The sequence below is a fragment of the Echinops telfairi genome, unplaced genomic scaffold (genome assembly GCF_000313985.2).
Source record: "Echinops telfairi isolate 266 unplaced genomic scaffold, ASM31398v2 ScPeMD7_11;HRSCAF=52, whole genome shotgun sequence".
NCBI lineage: Eukaryota > Metazoa > Chordata > Mammalia > Afrosoricida > Tenrecidae > Echinops > Echinops telfairi.
Window position 1 is genome coordinate 37,306,397 of NW_022103908.1, and position 21,204 is coordinate 37,327,600.

Sequence of the window (21,204 nt, forward strand, 5' to 3'; positions counted from 1 at the left end):
AGAGGCGTCCCTTAGAAACAGTCTTCCAACACATACGGCTAAAGGCGCATTCCCAAGAGGCAACAAAAGCCAAGAGCTTCTCTAACAGCCAGAAAAATAAAACCATGCATGTTCTAGTTGCAGCAGCCCAAGATTATCACATAGTGGAAATATTTGCAGTAGAATCCAGGCAGATTTGATCATTCTAAAACCAAACTCACTGCTATCAAGTCGAGGCTGACTCACAGGGATGCTGTATGATGGGGTAGAAGGTTCCTCCGAGTTTCCTATACTGTGACTCCTTCTTGATAGAAGCCCCATCTTTCTCCCATGGAGCTGCTGGTGGTTTCAAACTACTGACCTTGCAGTTAACAGCCCAACACACGCCCACTCTGCCACTGGAGCTCAGGATGTGATCATCAGAGGCTTTCCTTCTTCAGTGTTTTCCTCAGGCCACAGCTATTATTTCCAGAGGCCCTTAACGGAATCAAAAGTATGCCATTCCAGCTGAGAGATTAAGGGCATCTTGGCTCTGCTGCTTTAAACCCAGCAAGAGGCTTCTCAAAGCACCCAGGGAGGGACAGGTCTGGGCTTTGGAGCTTGGACTACTGTGGCTCAATGAGAAGTCATCCAAATCTCCAGCCTGCTGCGCCGGTTCTCAAGCCTCCTCTGAGGGGATCGGGCAGCAGAGCTCGCGTGATTCTTATGATGGCAAGGTCTCTGATCTGGTACCTGGTCAGAGAAGCCCAAATACTGAGCACCGTGGACTCCACAGGTGCAGGCTGGATAGGGTTGGTGCATCAGACGGGACTCCAGGAATGTACGCAACCACAAAGCTAGTATCAGGGGCAAAACTTTACATGTGATAGAGGTTCTTTCTGGCCAACTCAAATCAAAATATCTTCACAGGAGGTGTTCATATCAAGCCTTTACCAATGGAAATATGTCTTGCTCCGTGGATCTTCCTAACTAACCTTAATGAACTCAGGCAGGCTTTCAACCTACCGGAACACCGCCCAATAAGAGCTGTCATTCTGCGCAAGACAATACCTCTTCCATAATGCCCTTGCTGTGTACTATCACTGTGTGTTTAATATCACATTATATATACATGTGTTATGAGTATGTCTCATCTCTTTTCATTTCCCACATCCCACCTAGTCAATCTTGAGACTTTAAATCGTTAGCTCCAGAAAGACCTTTTCCTCTGAGATCAAGAACACTACTTTCTATTGTGTCCTGGGTTCCCTATTACATCAAGTGCTTCAAACCCTGGGAACTGGACAATGAATACTGAATCTTCTCCCTCATGAGCCTGTCCCACCATGTACAGTCTGGAAAATGGGGATAACAGGCCTAAAATCTTTCCCTCGGTCTCAGCGGACCCAGGATGAAGTCTGTCCCTTCTTTGTTCTACCCAGGTATCAAATTGGCCCCATCTGCCCATCCTCCCCCAGAGTCCCTTTCACCTGGAGCTCCAAAGACACCAAGACCCTACACTTCTCAGGAGCCCCCCCAATTTTTGCCATGTTCCTCCACATCTTCACAAACAACATCTCTGAAGTGTCCTGTAACCTAATCACAAGGATGGTTTTATAGGATGAGCAAATGCTCATTCAGCCAACGTCACTGTCCCACACCATAAAACCTTCCCCAACTCTCTGCTCCAGGGAACACTCTAGCCAAGCTTTCCCTGGGGACTACAAAACCCCCTGTACCACCCTCGCTGTGCTACCTGCCACAGGACTTGATTGCACTCTGGATTTTTAATAACTTTATGGAGGCATCATTCACACGGCGTAAATGGCACATTTCAAAGGATGCGAGTTCCTAAGTTTTAATGTACATATAGAACTGTGAAACCAGCACCACAATCAAAATAATGAACATGCCTCTTACCACCAAACATTTCTTTAAACACTTGTCATCCTTGCCTCCCTCCTATCCACCCCTCCCCGGACTCTTCTATTCCCAGGCAACCACTGGTCTCCTTTCTGATACCATAGCATTTTTGAGTGAATCGCGATTTATATCTACGAATCACACAGATTATTTTATTTCACGTTCTCCTGATATTTCCCCTCAGTGTAACACATTAAGAGTCACCCACGTTGCCGTGTGAATCAATAGCTCATTACTGTGTATTGCTCAGTGCTTGCACAGTGGATATGCTACAATGACATTAGCCACTCACCTATTGTTGGGCATTTCGGTCGTTTCAAGGATTTGGCTGTCCCACCCACCCACCCCCCAAATTTTTTTTAAATAACAAAAACATTTATCCAATCTTAACTATAGAATTATATCAAGTTGAGTTACATAAATGTGACTGTTTAATATTTTGTTCCTTAGAACGAGACCGTCCATTGCGACATCACAAAAGTGTCTTACGACACAGATTGTGCAGTAAATTCAGCAAGGAAGCAGATGTGATTTCCACACTGAGAACTACTGTGAGGACAAGGTGAACTTACTTCTTTAAGTTCAATTGTTTTCAAATGGTTGCGGAAGATGACTTTTTATCAACATACAAACCTGTAAGGGGAGGGGGGAAAAACTCATATACTGATATTTAATCAAAGAGGAAATATTTAAGAGAAGATACTTTATTATCCACACACAATTGGTTAGGAAATAATTCTGATTTTTGTTCTCATTTATAAGTTTAAAACAACTCTTTGACTTGACCTTTGTATATGAGTCAATGGCAGAGAGGTGAATGTTTGATATCCATATGGTATCAAGAGTGGGGTGCTAGAGAAACAAATCATGAAGATGGAGAGTGGATGCTTGTTTGAGCTCTGTCTCTTGCTAGTTTTTCTGCAGCTAGCTGGCGACCAGACGAGGTCACACTGTTTACTGGATTGTTTACTGGAAAGAATATGGGAAGTTTTGACTATTTTCTTTGGTTGTTGCCTTTGGTTATTTGAAATGGTGCAAATGAGTGTGATTAACGTATCTTTTGAGCTCAGAGGGCAGAACTACGCCTTGCCTTTGTCAGAGACCATGCTGCTTAGAGAAAATGCCCCACAGAAGGTCCCACCCTGGCTTGGTGCAGTCAGAGGTCTAAAGCCATATTTTCTATGGATGGAATAGTGTAGGTAAGGATTAAGATAAGACAGACAAGGATTAAACTTGACTGTTTTAAGAACTGAGTTTAGGGTCTGGCAATACTACGTTTATACTGTTTTCTTTTGACTATGGTTATTGATATAGTGATTGAAGGAAATGATTATTGGGAAGTGTAAAGAGTTTGTTAGCTCAGTTTCAGCCACCAATTTGCATCTTTAAATGGGTGTAGAAAGTGCCCAGTGTCTGGAGTGCACAGGACCTTCAAATGTGAAGAGACGTGCATGAGCGACTGTTGACACAGATTGAATAAAAAGAACCCTTCTTTTTTATTTTGAACTAGTGGTTTGTGCAAGAAGCTAGACAAATTTGGAGCCATAGAGAAACTCTCCTCTCTAGGATTGAACCTTAAAGAGAGTCTGCGGGAAGCCTGAAATGCTTGCTAGGTGACTGCCTGGATCCACTTGTCTAGTGGAAGTGGGAGAAATGCAACAATAAAGAGGCGAGTAGTGTCGGGCCACTGACACCCGTGGACCTGGTTCACAGGAACCAGAGGAGAAGATGAGAGCCGGTTAGCTGGTCTGAAGTTCATGACCTAGCCCAAGGGGGCTGGGGTTGTTGAGAATTTGTGACCAATGGGCACCGTGGTGAGACAAGGTGAGATGGTCCACATTGAGCTGACCAGAACCCAACTATATGAAGAAAATACTTTTGAGTCTGTGAATTGGTGCATATTGCTGTGACTTTATGGAAGACCTGCCCTGATTTGATTTTGCTTATGGATGCAGACTCACAACGTTCCGACTGGAATGAAGGCTCTTCATTTCAAAGAACATGCTTGTCTCCTCTGAGCACTGGGCAGCATAAAAATTGGATACCCAGAATGGGGAGGATAAAGGCATGAAGTGGTTGATTTACAAACGTTCATGGGTGGGGCAATATGCTCATAGGATTATAGGATTATGGTGTAGGTGTTCACAGAACTGCAATTGTTAAGCATAGAACATTGTTGTTTTGTTCACTTATAGAATAATATAAGCATTTGAGTGATACTGGCACACTAAATTGTATGCATTTTAGTATTATCCTATTAGGTACAGATATGATTTTATTATTGTTGTGTTTAAAAATTATATATGGCTAAAGAGTTATGTAAAAGTTACAAGTTGATAAGGGGTGGTCTGTGGCAATTACATAATCTCCTGTCAACTTTAGCGAAGGTGTTGGGTCTAGCCTGTCAATCAGGTCAGAGCCAATGATGCCTCTGTGTGGGCATGGCCTTCTCCTGAGAATTCTGGAACTCCTGTCCTCCTCCCTGGAGGTGGGACACACTCTCTCTCTGCTTCACAGTCCTTATGACAAGCCACATGTAGCCACACTGAAGGAGCCAGAGCCCTGGAGATGCTTCCATAACCACTGGATCCACAAGACTTTCTATCCACAGGCCTGTGATCTTCCTTCATTCGATTTCATTGCATGTGCTATGTGAGTCTAAAGAGAAATTTATAGACTAGTATTGGACATATGGGCTAATATCAGACTTATGGACTTGATCTAGACTGGGCTAGACTCTTTTCTGAATATATAATTGCCCTTTGATACAAAGCTCTCTCTTACACATATATGAGTGTCTAAGGATTTGTTTCGCTTGTCAACTTGGACTAACACACCCCTGAAGGACCATTAGAGAGTAACTCTTATAACTCCTGAGAGGGCACAGAGACAATGCACTAATCTGACTCCAGATATTTATCAGCTATTATAACTTATCAGCTATTTTCAGAAGAAATTAAATTAAAACATACAACTCTGATTTGTCTTTTTATGTCTTTCGGTGGGCACAACTTTCTAAAAAGGCATCAGGAGCTAATCCTTCACACAGCACACAAGAGTGAAAGCTTAATGCATGGTGCTCACAATTATGTAAAATGTTCTATGAATTAGTGCACTATGTTAAATTTCTGGCATTCATGAGCAACATGCATACATACCAAGAAACCTCAGCCATGACACAACCAAACTTTGTATGGCTCAGTAAACGAACCAGATAAAAGTTTGCAACAGACGTCGTGAGACCTTTTGTGCGTGTCCGGTATGGATGCATGCTCTCTTTTGTCTTAGACACACACCTAGGACAGGGAATGCTTGAAGTATACTGCAGGTATATGTTTGACATTTTAAGAAATGGTCAAACTGTTTTCCAACGTAGCTGTCCCCTGTTCCAGTCCCGCCAACAGTGAAGGAGAGAGCTCCCTGCCTCCATATCCTTGCCAACAGTTTGTGCAGTAGGTTGTTTTAATTTTAGTTGTTCTAATGTGTATGCCATGTTATCTCATTGGTATTTTAATTTGAATATCCCTAATGATTAATGATGGTGAGCATCTTTTCCTACACTTATTTGTCACCCATATTTCTTCTATGGTGACTTAGCTGTTCAAATAAGCCTCCCCCAGTGCGCCATTTTCAGTGGGTTGTTTTCTTATTATAAATGTTTATATATGTGTGTGTGTATGTATATATGAGTATATACATATATATATATACATAAACAAGCCCTTATGACACACATGAGTTGAGAATATTTTCTCCTATCTGAGATTTTTCTCCCCATTTGCTTTATGTCTTTCAGAGGAGACATGTTTAATTCGATGAAGTCGTTTATCAATTTGTTCCTTTAGGTACAGTACTTGTGGCATCATATATAAAATATGTATTCAAGCCAAGGTCACCAATGTTTTCTCCTAGTTGTTTTATAATACTAGATTTTATATTTAAACTTATGGTCCACTTTATTTTTTATATATGATGAGAGAGCTGGATCGATAAACACTCTTTTTCTGATGGAGATATCAACTTGCTTCTGTATTATTTGTTGGAGAAACTCTCCTTCAATGAATTGCTTTGTTTCTTTGTCTAAAGGCGGACGTCCATGCTGGCACATGTGGGTGGACACTCTGTGGATTCGTTTCCCATTGGGAGACCACTGGCACTCTCTTTTGATTACCGATATAAGAAGTCAGTTATACTATATAATATATAATAATTGACATAAGAAATCAGGTGTTTTGGTGGTTTGATTCTGTTCTTTCTCAAAGTTGTTTTGGTTATTATAGGTTCTTTAAATTTCTATATAAATTTTAGAATCAGTTTGTCATTATCTCCAAGAGTCTTTTTTAGAAAGCTACAGGCATGATACAATACAAAAAGACAAATCAGAATTGTGTGTTTTAACTTAGTATCCTACTGGATTGACAGCTGAATTGGAGAAAATAGATATCTTAGCAATCCTGAGTCTTCCAAACATGCATAATCATAGCTCTTCTTTCAGTTGAATCTTCTTTATTTTCACTGAGTCATTTTCTACCCTTTTCAGTGTCCAGGCTGTACATCTCTTTGGTCATATATATCGTATTTCCTAGTATGAGTTTATTATAGACGGTATATATTTTTTATTTTAAGTTCTGAATATAATCATTGCTAATACATAAAAGTACAACTGATTTTTGTATATTCATATTAAATCCTGGAATTTTTCTGAAGTAAATTTTAGGACTAATAACTTTTTCCCTAGACTTCATTGGATTGTTCAAAATAACGATCACGTCACTTGCAAATAAACAGTCTCATATCTTCATTTGTACACTGTTTCACTGGCTAGAACATCAAGGATATTGCTAACTAGAAGTAGTGAGAATGGGTATCCGTGGTTTTTTCTTATCTAATGGAGAAAGTCGTCCACAATTAAGTATGATGCTAGCTGTAGAAAGTATGTAGATGTCCTTTAGTGAGTGAAGGGAATTCCCTACTATTGCTCCTTTTCTGAAATGTTGTGGAATTCTATGGCATTGAATAAATTAATGACACTATCAATGGGATTACCTTATGCCCCAGGGGTATGATTGAAATGTTCTTTGTTATAAAATGATAATGAGATAGATAAACTGAACCCAAGTCATCCATAATCCATGGACAAATGAATGGATTCTGGGCTCTCGCTGAAGTTTAGCCCCATCTCAAAAACATTTCCTTCTTATCATGTGGCCCTGCTTGATACTTGCCCTCACAAGGAAATCATTAAAGATACGGGTGCTACAGCACAGTGTGGTGAAGAAAGCAGATGGTGCCCAGCTATCAAAAAGAATAGCATGTGGGGGTTAAATGTTTATATTCCAACAGGAAGCCATCTAAGTGAGGCATCAAGTAAGTCCACTAGAAGAAGCACACCGGTCTGTGTGATCCAAAGATGGCAAATGACAAAATCCAAAATGATGAAGGAAAGGTGCCAGAGCTTAAGCTGTGAACACCCCATTTGCAGAAGGTGATGGTTAACAGTGGGAGCCCAAAATCCATCTGCAGGGTACCTACGTGGATTAAGCATCTGGTAGAATCTTCTGACCACAATTGAGGGTTGGAATAGACTTACTCTCAAGACAGAGATTATTGTAAACTTGTTTATGGTGCATGGAACTATGGTATAATACCTGGTATTTGAGTTCCCTCCTGACCCAGGCTGGGTTTGTTCTGGGTGTAAATAGTTCTTGCTTATTCCTTGACAGGGGATTTTTCCCCTCTGACTTATTTTAATATTGCAAGAGGTCTTTCCATTTTTCCTTAATATATATATTTGTTTTCTTTGTGTGTGTGTGTTTCCCAGTTTATGACTCACAGAAGGGATGAATGTAGAGAGACAATACTTGATGTACTAACTGCTCCGGGGTGAGTGGAAGAGGCTGAAGGGAGTTGGGAGCAAATAATGGAGGCAGAAGGATGTACTGGAACTGATTGTGGCTGTGTATATATATATATATATCTTTGTAAGTAAAACAAAATGATGTAATTGTATATGTGAATTACATCACAATAAAACTACTGGGAGGGAGGATTAGATTAAAAAAAGGAAAGTTCTTTTTACTAGGAAAAGCTATGAGATCTTATGAAATGCTTTTTCTAGATCTACTGGTACAATTGGTGTCAGGTGCCATGGAGTCAGCTCCAACCCAAAGCGACCCTCTGCTCAACAGGACAAAATGCTGCTCAGTCCTGCGCCTCCCTCACCCTTGTTCCTGCGCCTGCCTCACCCTTGTTCCTGCGCCAGAGCCTATTGTTGCAGCCACTGTGTCCATCCTTCTCGCCAAAGGTCTTCCTTTTTTCCACCACCCCTCCACTTTACCAAACATGATGTCCTTCTCCAGGGACTGGTCTCTCCTGACAAGATGTCCTAAGTACGTAAGACCAAGTCTTGCATTCTTGCCTCCTAGGAGCACTCTGGCCGTACTTGTTTCAATACAGATCAGTTTGTCCTTTTAGCAGTCCATGGTACTTTCAGTATTCTTCTCCAGCCCCATAACTCAGCGTATTCTCCATATGTAGACCATAGAGAATTTTCAACTCCTGATAAAAGCATATGATTCTTAATTTTTAGTGAAATTTTTTTTCAATTTGTTCTGATTTTTATTTATTTTCTGTTATCTTTTCAACAGAGGTTTTTCTGTATTTTATTGTGTTATTATTGTTGGGTATTTTTCCTTTTTATCAATTTATTGGGGCTCATACAATTCATCACAATACATAGATCAATTGTGTAAAGCACATCTATACATTTGTTGCCCTCATTATTCCCAAAATTCGCTTTCCTCTTGGGTTCCCGGGGGTTTGGATGTTGAACAGCTGAAATTATTTCATTTACTCTGTTTGTTCTCTCACTCTCAGAAATGTTCCCCAAAATGACTAAACAATGTCTTTCCTAAGATACAACCTCCAAAGTCCCTAGCTTCTCTCCCAATAACTTTGCAGAGAGACAGTACCAGGTGTCTGTCACAGACGAATTATATTCTAAAACTTATTTCTAGGACGGATGGCCACAGCCCCGGACACAAGAAATATCAAAGAAGATCCTGAAAGAAAACCTTGATCCACGAGCTGGCCAGAAGGCGCTAGAGTGAAGAACAGAGACATCCCCACGCCCAGGGGGGCAAAGGAAGTTGGTCGAGCTCCATGCAGAAAGGGTGCTGGGGAGCACGTGGAGTGGCCGGACGAGAGAAGAGGCGTAAAGACAGGTCTGTGTCCGTGCCTGTGGCTGAGATAGTCTAAAAAGGGTTGGTGCCCATCAGCCAGATGCATTGCGGAAAGAGCCTACGTTTCAACACACACAGTCAGGCCTTCCTGAAGCAGTTTCTTAAATGTGAGACAATGAAACCCCTTGCCACATAAAAGGAACTCAGTGGACTGGAATTAGCACTGCCACAACACTGTGTTAGTCTTTATTCATTTAGGCTGGGCCCTACTAGGCGCTGATTTTCCCCTTATCTTATAACCAGCTTAAGACCCTCTAATAGAAACCCAGTCCTTATCATTCAAATCTGAGACTAAATCTGAGATATTGCTTCTACCTATCCACTGGGATTTAATTATGAGTGATTTCTCTGGAGTTCTTATTGTAAATTCTACCTATTCATTTTTGCTGACGGCCTGTCTGACTAATCTGCTTCGGTTCTTGTTGCCCCTCCACCAGTAAGCAGGACAGTTGCTACACAGTGCAGCCCATCCAGGTCTGCAATGATTCTCCACCTCAGAGAGCTCGGAGGCCAGGTGTTCTCCACCCATCACATCACCAGAGCCCTTTCTCTCTGCTCAGGAGAGAAGAGAAAGGATGCCATTGCTACACACACCCCGGCACACAAAGCACTTTCCCACACGGTGAAGCAAACCTCGGAGCGGGGCCCTAACTGAAAGGCCTTGGGGTGGCACCTGTGCATTTGCAGCCACATCCTTGTCCCCAGATGACCATCACTCTCAGAAGCATCAACTGTGAGTTGAATGACATGATGGACGAAGGGCAGAGAGAAACGGGGACGGCAGAGGAACACACACAGGGTATCCAACAGTGAAATCTGGTCAAGATTCCCCCAAAACCTGCCTCACATCCATCCTTCTGTGTTGACGTGCCAGTCATCCAGGAGGTCTTTGTCACTGCTAAGGGGCGCTGGGGGTAGCGTGGGTAGTGCTGGGCTTCTAACTACCAGGCCAGCTGCCTGAACCCACCACTTGCTCCCTGAGAGAAAGCCAGGCTGTCTGCTCCTGTGAAGACACACACCCGCCACTGTCCTACACAGGCTGCGAGTCGGAATCAACTCAATGGCAATGGGTTCTGTTCTTTGTCACTTCTTCGAGACTGCACCTAGGGTACAAAGCTCTACGATACATTCTTTCTTTCTCGGTTATCATAAGTCACTTCACGTAACAGAGATCTTTAGAACATAATTTTACAGTAGACTATTTAGAAGCATGAAGTTGAAAAGATCATCAATATTACCCTTCAGATTACCACTGCTAATTTCTGAAACACCAAGGGTAAGGCAGACCATATTCTGAGTGGGATGCCAGCTCATGCATGCCTGGATTTAGTCCAAATGAAAAGTGTCTAAACCTGTTTCTGAAACCAAGGGATGAGTGCAGACAAGTTTTCTCAGGGATACACTGGTCTTGGGGTAACGAGGGAATCTTTCCTAGAAAGGGTCCAACTGTTTGGGGGCCATCACAGGGCAATCTTGATAGAGTTTCTTGAATGACACAAAACAATCATGGAGGACTATTATGAATGTGCTTTTTATTTATTTATTTATTTTCTTTTTTAACATTTTATTAGGGGCTCATACAACTGTTATCCCAATCCATACACACATCAATTGGGTAAAGCGCATTTGTACATCGTTTCTCAAAACATTTTCTCTCCATTTAAACCCCCGACATTAGGTCCTCATTTTTCCCCTCCCTCCCCACTCCCCCCTCCCGCATGAGCCCTTGATAGTTTATAAATGGGTATTTTGTCATATCTTGCCCTGTCCCACGTCTCCCTTCATCCACTTTTTGGTTGTCTGTCCCCCAGGGAGGATGAAATCGGCTTTGATAAATAAAGGTCAGCCAAGTGGTGCTGAGGAATTTGCCCCCCAGCACAACCACACAGCTGCTGCTGCTTCCAGGGAGCAAGGGCTGCCCTACAGGACTTGCCTTGGGGAACTTTACCTCACCCACCCTACAGCCTTGACGTTGCCTCTTCCTGCAGATTTTGTTTGTTTGTTCCTAAAACTAAAGAGCAAGGGACGAAACGCAATTTGAGTCCTTCGCACATGCCCAAACTGCTGTTTTGATGCCTTGTAATTCAAAGCACACAGAATTTTTCAGGGAAAGGTTAGAGAAATAAAGACGTCATTTTCAGGAGTACATAGACCTAAATGGAAGATATGTTGAAAAACAAGCTTCACATTTGCTAGTTTTGTTTAATAAGGGTTTCTATGATTTTACAGCAATGCTTTTGGATCGACTCTCGCATTCTCCCAGACGTTTTTCATTGCATCATTTTCACGACAATCAAATTATAAAGCACATTTTGATTCTTTCTAAGTCGTTGACAAAGTAAAGTGGAAATAAGAAAGGTTGATTTTGTTTCTTTGGCAAACTAAGTAAAACATTACAAAGGGTTAGAGCTTCAACCAAAGCAATAAACTAAATAGTTTGGGAAAATGGAATGAGTTCCCATGATTAATTCCAAAAAGAAGAAGAATTCACTAGCAAGTGGAGACATCACTAACTAGAAACCCATACTCGAAGACCGTCACTCAGGCACCCAGGCAGGTCACAGGAGACAGCCCAGCTCACAGGCAAAGCTCCAAGCCCAAAGGTACTTGGGTTTGTTGTTGGGTTTGGGGGGTTTTTTTGGGGTGTGTGTGTGGATTTTTCAGGTGGGGAGGCAGAGGAATTTCATCTTTTTTATATAAATTATTTTATTGGGGGCTCTGACAGTTCTTATACAATCCATACATCCATTGTATCAAGCACATTTGTACCTATGTTGCCATCATCCTTTTAATTTCTACTTGAGCCCTTGGTTATCAGCTCCTCTTTTTTTCCCCCTCCCTCTCCCACTCTCCCACCCTCATGAACCCCTGATAAAACAGAAATTATTTTTATTTTCATATCTCACACATGCGCTGTCTCCCTTCCCCATGTTGTTGACACACTCTCGGGGAAGGGAAGTAGAGAGTTGAGGCCGTGTACTTGAGAAGATGAAGGAAAAAAAATAACTAAAGTCCCAGGTGTCTGGAGAAAAGACGTGGATGGGGTGGAAGCTATAATTAGATGCAGCACTTGTCATTGTGCAGCCCCCACTGACCTGGAAACCCTGCCTGGAAGACTTCTTTAGGGACTCTAAGGATTTCCAGAATTCTGGAAGCAATTTAACTGAAAGTGGCTGTGCAGAAACGAGTCTAGGTAACACTGCACAGTACACATGAGAATAAGAACAACCTACTGTGGTTGTGATTGTCCCTTCAGATTTAGGCAGAAATCATGCTATGTGTGGAAGGTCAATATTCTTAAATAAGTCAGAAAATACTATGGCTCTAAAAGGACAAAACTCACTGCCATTGAGTCAGTTCTGACTCGTGGTGACCCTATAACAGGGTAGAGCCTCCCCTATGACGTTCGAGACTAACTCTTTAGGGGAGTAGAAAGCCTCATCTTTCTCCCACAGAGCAGCTGATGGTTTCAAACTGCTGACCCTGTGGTTAACAGCCTAATGCTTAACCCACTACGCCAACATGGCTTTAATCCAATTTGTTATTTTGTTTTTTGGTTTGTTGTTGTTGCTTTTTTTCCTTCCTGTTGTTCTTAATTATTTTCTTGTGAACTGGCTAACGGATTACAGAATCGAGCAGTTCTCCCAACAAGAATTCATGCACATTCGGTTTCATCTCAGTGATTGCAATCTCCACAAGACATGCCACCCATCCCACTTCCTCCCAGCTTCCTGTTTCCTTCCCTCTTCCTTCCTAGCCCTTCTGAAATTTGCCTTTAGATAAATGATGCCCTTTTGATCTCAAATGGTTGGTTATTCCAAGGTATAGATACATATCTCACTGGTGCTCCTGTTCCCCTCAAAGAGCTGTCTATTCTTTTGCTGAAAATAGATTCCCCGGGGTCAAGCCATTTCCAGACCTCCAGGATGACCAAGGGCCAGTCTCTGGGATGCACCAATTTCTACTGGGCTGGAGTGTTGTCCGACCGTTCTTCTCCCTCTCTAGACAGCACTTCCCCTTGTGACCACTCCAGAGCAAGTGGGTGGTGCTAGCAGAGCACTGTCTTGCTTCTCTGGTCTCGGCTCTGCCGAGACTGAGGTTGGTGTGGCTCATTTGTCCATGGGACGGATTCTTTCCGTACGTCTTTGATCTTCGACACTCGTCTTTCCTCCAGAAAGGGATAGTTGTGTCTTAGATGGCCTCTCATGAGCAATTGGGAACCCGCTCACACTCACCGAAGAGGAGTGTACAATCTTGTCTTTGTGGATTACGTTACGGCAATTGATACGGGTATCACAGCAACTCATTCTTTCAAGGTGTTTCATGATATCTGAAAAGTTGTCATACCTTCCCCCCCTGACTTCTCCATCACATTCTTGGATACATCGGCAGCAAAGGTCAATACCTATATATATATTCATGGATATGCGCCCCCTCTCCCGCCCATTCCTGTGCAGGCTATGTGTCTACCTGTACACTAACTTGTAAGTCAGTGTTAGGGTAGAATTGTGCATGTAAAAGTAGTTACTTTTGATGCCGCGAACTTTTGGACTCCTTCCAGTGTCTGCTGCCGCCACCATCATTTTTGGCAGAACACTCTTCCTGTGTATCACCTCCCCTTCACCCACGCTAGCCCACGGCTGTCCTCCCTCTCCCTCCACCACCTCTGGTAACCAGCAAATCTTGTTTGAGTGTGAAAACATTTTTTTGACTTTTAAAAATAGTGGTCTCATACACATCACTGATTTTCCAACTCCCAAGAAGACACACTATTTCCAAGCACTGTATGTACGAAGAGGAAGAGCAATGGGTGGAAGGTGATAGTGTGAGACACCTGGTATAGATCACAAAAATGGTTTCATTCGGTGTTTCACTCTGTAGTCATGCCTTTTTGCAATTTGACTTCATAGCTTCTCCTCCACGTAGTCTATTTCCCCTCCCCTTGGGCCCAGGCTGGCCTTGTGAGGTGCTTCAATAGACTAAATATAAAGGAACTGGGAGTGAGCTAGTTCTCACGAGGACGTGTGCACTCCTGGTCTTTCTCAGAACCCTGCCCAGTCACCCAGTGTCCCTGCCCTGCTGGCTAACAACTGGCTCAGTGACCCTTATCCCCCCAGCTTCAGCCTCTGGCCAAGCAGTCATCAGACGCCCAAGTGAGGTCATTGTAAACTAGCCAACGCCGATCATCTCTGCCACACAACCGCAGAAGCAGAGTCAAGTCCAGCCACCATCTGAGGAGCCTGCCCAGATCAGCAGAAACCCCAGACGACACTGACGATTTGTGAGCAGCAATACACTCAGTGCTTTATGTCATTGAGTGTAATATGCCCAGAGATACATGATTTAAACGACCCTCTGAGCCACAGAATCGTAGAGTCCAATTAGAATGACCTCCATTTGATTTATCCTGGAGTGTTAGTAGTACAAATAGATAGCATGCTGTACTGCTAACAAAAGTTTGGAAGTTCAAGTCCATGTAAATGCACCTTAAAAGAAAGGGCTGGTGATTTACTCCCAAATTCTATCTTTGAAATCCCTAAGGAGTTCACTTCTATTCAGACACACGTGGGGCCACCATGAGTCAGGCAATACAAAGGCAACTCATTAACTTATTTAACTCCTTACTATGTACTTTAATATCTAATAAAGAATCTTCTCACCTTCAAAAAAAAAAAAAAAAGCCCTCCAGTGATAGGGAAGCTGCCGCCTGGCTGGGATAGTAAGGTTTTGTGTCAACTTAAATGGAGTAAAACTTTTTCGGGAGTTTGGCAGTTGAGGCCACCCCCGTGATATGACCAGCTCCACCATGGGAGCTGCCATGCAGCTGTGGGAAGATTAGGGTAGAAGGCAACACTTTATTCAGGTCACAGCCCTATGATGTTTCCTCCGGTGTGGCATACTTCGCATATAAGTCGACACCACATGGAGATCGTTTTCATTTCTTGATGATTCTCATCAATATATAGTTCTTTGAACTTGAACCAATGGCCTCTCATACTGTCTGCTGACCCTGGGAGCTAGCAGAGCCTGTCATCCAACCTGCGGACTTTGAATTTATCCAACTATAATCCACTGGCCTTCCTCTTCTGTTTCCTCTTTCTGCTTCCTGCTTCCTCAGCCCTGGCAGCTATAAAAGCCAGGATCAGCCTCTCACGTAACATCGTGCTCACAGGCTTGAACTGGATTGAGTTTACCCATTTCTACAACATGTGAGCCACGTTCTCAATATAAATCTGTATGTGTTTGTGTTTTTATGTATATAAATATGTATATGTACACACATTGTATAAATAGAAATACATATGCGTATATATTTATATACATAATACATACGTATTATTGATCTTGCTTCTAGGAGCCTTGGTGGCACAGTGGTTACGCATTAGGCTGTGATCTGCAACTTTGGCGGTATCAAACCACCCGGCACTCTCAGGAGTAAAAGAGGGCTGTCTACTCCCGCACAGAGTTACGGTCTCAGAACCTCACGGGCCAGTTCCCCCCTGTCCTGAAGGGTTGCTGTGAATTGGCATCAACTCAATGGTGGTGATTTTGCTTCTGGCTTTGCTTCTCTGGAGAACCCAGCCTACCACACTAAATGAGTAAACATACAAGTGTGACACTCTAAATTGAACTATCCCAACTCAAGGTCCCCAAGAGCTTTATCTGAAAAGCATTTAGAAGTACAGATGGAAGATTTTTATAACCTTGGCATTTCATATCCTTGGAACAATCAAAAGTGGTTTCTTTTGTGTGCAAATCCTCACAGGCACCATTTTAAGTTATTTACTTCTTGAGCAATGTCTTAATCCAGCCAGCGTACACAAGATCCCAGTTGTACCAAACTTAGGCCCGTCCATGCAACAACAAGGCTACTAAACATGGCCGTTGGACCCCCGCGGAGCAGTTGGGGGGGGGGGATTAGGGGGGGTTGCTAGGAGCAGGTCATCTGAGGGTCTTCCTGTCGTCTGGCCACACCTCCTTCCCAGGCCACACCCACTGTCCACAGTGGGTCCCATTTTCATCTCCGGGACACAGCAGCCGAGGTCAAGGAAAGGAAGGAAGGAAAGAAAGAGGGAGGGAAGAAGGGAGGGAGAGAGGGAGGGAAGAAGCAAGTTCTTCCGCATGGAGTTCAGTAACAGTAAAAGCTTGTTGTCTGTAAATGCTTCTTTCAGAATGAAAGCATGGAATTCCGTCACAGTAAAAGTTTGTTTTCTGTCCACCTTTCTTGTGGAATGATAAAACGTACTGCTGAGAGGACCAGGCATGAGAGACTCCCCTCATCGGGCCAGCCCCTCGGCTGGGCCTTGAGAAAACCACTGTGAAATCACTTCTGATAAATGCAGCGATGTTCAGGGCACTTTTCACACAGTGAGGGAAAGAAAAACCGCGCCATTCTATGATATTATATTTTTATCGACACGTGCCCACTGAACGGACTTTGAATTAGCATGTCACAAATAACAGCACCCTGTCAGCTGTCCTTGTGGGTCTTTCCTGCAGCAGGCTGGCTGGTTTCCAGCGGAATTTCTGGAAGTCTGTGAGGACCCGCCTCTACGTGTGAATCAACTGGACAGGGAGAAACTGCGCTTCCTGCCCCTCGCTGGCCTCTGCTGGGCACACATTTCAACAAGGCCAGCAAAGCGGTGTCACTCTCTAGCCTACCTTAGTGAACTCTGGTCAACTTTGATAATTTTCCAAGAGTCGGTAGCAGCAGCAAAAGAAAAATCCAAATTCCCTGCCCTCCAGTGGACGCCGACGCAGGGTGCCCTACAGGCCAGGGCGGCGCTCCCCCGACGGGACTCCAAGACTAACAGTCTAACAGGGATTCGCAAGCCCCGTCTTTCTTTCCAGCAGCGCACAGACACCATGAAACAGAACCGCGAGCCTCTGCCCTTGTCTGGGTCGTGCTGGCTCCTCCTGGAAATGTGATGCCAGCACGCCCCCACTCCTTGTGTACGTATCCCTCGCCACACGTGGAATAAAACTGGACGTATCGGTGCAAGGAAGGAGAACATGCAACGTGCTCCGGTGTAGCAGTGATGGACACAGCGGTGACGTGTCTTGAGGGAGATAGTTCGGTGCTGGCAAAAGTCTCAGGAATTTATCTGGCAGCATCTCCATGAAGCGGGAAACTCATACGTGAAAGCAGCTCGGGGCCGGCGATGAAAACTTCATTCCTGATTTGCCTCCTCCTCTTCTCCCCCGTGTCCCCTCTTCCTGGCTCCACGGATGCAGCCATTGCCCTCGCCTCCATCCCTCCCTTCCAATCTGCACTTTCCTCTTCACGCGGGCTAGGGAGCCTTGTAGTCGAGGGGCCTGCCAAGCCTTGCAGAGAGAGCCCCCGGTGGCTCACTTCAGCTGCAACTCCACAGAGTTTTCCTTTCTTTCTCATCTGTTTAGTGAACCGGGGAAGAAAAGTTAACTCCCTAAGACTATCCTCCTGTACAGGAGGTGACTGGAAAAAGTCGCTGGAAAAATGGAACTGAAAGATAATGGAATATTCCCACGGACCCTTATAAGGTGACCGCGGGACGGTCCCGATTTTTTAACCATTTTTCCCACGTCCCGTGGTGTTTTTAAAAAGTTCCGATGTTTGGAAAGAATGCACAACAAGCTAGGGGATACGGTTTTTGGCTGCCATGTGGCTATTTCACCAGGATATGAGTTTGATCAATGGTGGCCGGCTTTTGTCCCGCTTTACCAATGTTACAACCTGGTCACCTTACCTTCGAAGCCCCCTCGTATGATTTGTGTGGTCATAGTAGTAAGCTCTGAACCAGCCCACCCACTTAGCCAGACGAGCCAAAGGGCCAGGTTGGCCACAACCGGACTCTCTGGCCTCCAGCAGAAGGGAGCCAGGGGATCTATTTTCACCAGATGGACATTTACAATCTGGGACCAGCACTCACTTGGAATCTGAGAATCCTGAAAAAGCAATGTTGATTGCCAACGACGAGAAACAGGAAAGATGCTTACTCTCATACTATTTGCAATGCTTATTTAAAGCAGAAGGTATTTTAAGGTGGGGGTGGGGTGGGGTGGGGATGGGAGGTATCATAATATATGTCTGGGAAATATTGCATGGAGTATTTTTGAATATTTATATTTTCATTAACATGTTCGAGGACGACATCTAAGTGGCTGAGAGCGTTCTCCAGGACCCCGAATAGTGGAGTTGATCAATAACAGGGACGCCTCCCAGGACAGAACATGCGGTGTGGCTTTTCCACCCACCTTCTTGATTCCTGGCATCTTGGCACCGTTCCCAAGTTAAAGGAATTCATAATTTCAAAACCACTGAGAACCTAAAAGGGTCATTTGTCTACCTACACACCCCCTATTTTGCCCCCAAGAAAATGTAAGCTCAAAGATGAAGCACCTTGCACAGTTATTAACTGGAAGAGATGGGCCGTATCCTGACTATCCCATTGGCAAGTGCAGCTGCAAGGACCGAATCCAGAAAAGCCGCCCATCCCCCAGCCAGCGTCTTTCCTCCCTAGCGCCACCTTCGGTTCATTCTTTCAAAACACCTGTTACAAATACCAGCTGAACCACTTATAAGTACAGACTCCCATCCCCAGACTGAAGTCAGGGCTTGCTACCTCTCTCCAAGACGACTGATGATGTTTTCCTTGAGGAAGAAGCAATTAGTTATTCTGATTTTAAGAAAATCTTACTGAAAATGTTGCTAGCCTGGAACAGACCAAAGGAGCCCTGCTGGCACATCGGCTCAGCACTCGGGCCTAAGGTCGGGGGTTCAAAGCCTCCGAGAGGCTCCACAGGAGACAGGACCTGGTGCTGTGCCCATAGATCACAGCCCAGAAAGCCTCTGCAGCAGGGCAATGGGTGGGGGGGGAGGCTTGCTCGGAGGCAAAAATCAACCTAAACCCAACGCCGTGCCCCCTGACAACAAGAGCAACCACCGCCCAAAGGACAGCGGTCTGTGGGTCAGTCAGTCACGCAGGCGGGTCCTGTAACCATCTCAACGTCTGATGTGACTGCGATCCAGAAATAGAGTCACAGGGATTATCACAGACACCCATGACTCACGGAGAATTCCTACCCGAAACAGGAAAACGTATCCTGTTCTGGGAGCATTCCAAAGGAGAGGCCAGAGCTTTTTACAACATTCCCTGGGAGCACATTTCCATGTTTGCCTCTCTCGCCACGGGCATAAAACTCTTAAAAAGCTGCCGGATGCAGCTCAACAGACAGTGTTTATCCAAATTTTGCCAAAACAAGGTCAATGAAGATGGAAACCGGGAACACCGGGCCTATCCAGTGTCACTCGAGGCAGCTGGGGATGGATCCCCCAAACCAACCTCTCCCAAATCCCCAGGCCCTGTGGGATACACACTCACAAACCTACCATGATTGGGAGAGTTGGAGAACTCTCTAGATGTTTGTGAGAGAAAACACTGTGGAGCAGAGGGCCTGGAATTCCACAATGAAACAGCCTCATGTACCAAGCTGAGAAATTAGGCCCCTGCAGTGGCCCAACCAGGAGCCAGGATCACTGCAATAGCAACATTTTCTTTCCTATCATGAAAGAAGTTACACTTGATCTTCTTGTTCACAGGGGCTGTGCAGGCAGCAACACTTACTGGGAAATGCAAGGGCAGATAACAGCTGATTTGAAAGGGGATTGTGTAAATCTAGTTAAAGAGCAACTTTAGAAGATTATTTTCAATTACTGAGATAACATCGTGGCTCTCAGAAAAGAAAAAAAATGGAAAGGTTTGTTCTTTACACCACATACAGTGTACAAAATCTAACAAAACTGCCCGCTCTCAAGCAATAGGCTCAGCCACCAACTAATATGCCTTACCTCCACTGTATCCTCCTTCAAGTTGATTTCCATTTTTTCTAACACTTTTGCGGCTCCGTGAAGAAAAACAGGGGGTGGGCATGCACGTTCAACTAAAAGAACCAACCTCGATGTCATCATTCCCTTCAGAAGAATTGCTGAAGCTTTTGGATTTCCAAGTATAAATGATGGGTAACCCTAGGGACCTCTGACTGACAGCTGGGATCAAGAAGGAGACGTGTCCTTATCTGAGGAGAGAGTGTGGTATTGGTCTCCCATCCCAGAACACAAACCTGAGACCCCCTGGGACTCAGCTTCAGTCACCGCACCTTAACCAAGCCATGGCCGTCCACACTCAGACCCACACACTGGCCAACACATGGGACAAATGGGACAACGCTGCCGAATGACTCTCTAGCCGCACCTTCAGCATGGCTTGTATCACTCTGAAAAAAGAGAAAAACATGCCAAATCAGTTCCTAAGAAGCCAATTCTGACTCAGGGTGGCCCACGTGTGTCACAGTAGAACTGTGCTCCAAGGGGGTTTCGATGGCTGATTTTTCAGAAGTGGGATCACCAGGGCTTTCTTCTGAGACTCCTCTGAGTGGATGGACGCCTCTGACCTTTCAGCTAGCAGCTCAGCAGATCATCATTTGCATAACCTTGAGACACCAGAGCTTATATAAACGGTGCTTGTGATGGGTGGTGTGTCATAAGCATGTAAAATTGTGCCAACCCCTAAAACACACCCCTGTCCATTGAGTCCCATCTGACTCACAGCGAGCCTGTGGGACAGAGCAGGGTTGTCAAGGCGTGATGGAAGCAGACTTTTACGTCCCTCTCCAGTAGAGCTGCCACTGCTTTCAGACTGCCAGCCTCCAGATGAACTGTCATGCACTTCACCACTGAGCCACCAAGGCTCCATAGGTGGATGCGAAAGATCATGCAAACGCAGCGGGAAGCAGGGAATAAAGACCGATGTGCTTCACTGATGACTATGTGCATCACAACAAACTAAGGATGGCATTGCAGAGACTAGGAATTCCATTCCCGAGACAGTTGTCCAAACAGAACAAGGGGGTACTGTGTGATTTCACATGTGAAATATGGTGGGTGTCAGAGTTGTATCTTTTCACCAGACTTATTCAACCTGGTGGTGGTGGTGGTGGAGGAGGTAGTAGTAGTAGAGGTGGTGGTGGTGGTACAGGTGGTAATGGTGGTGGTGGTAGAGGTGGTGGTGGAGGTAGTAATGGTGGTGGTGGTGGTGGTGATGGT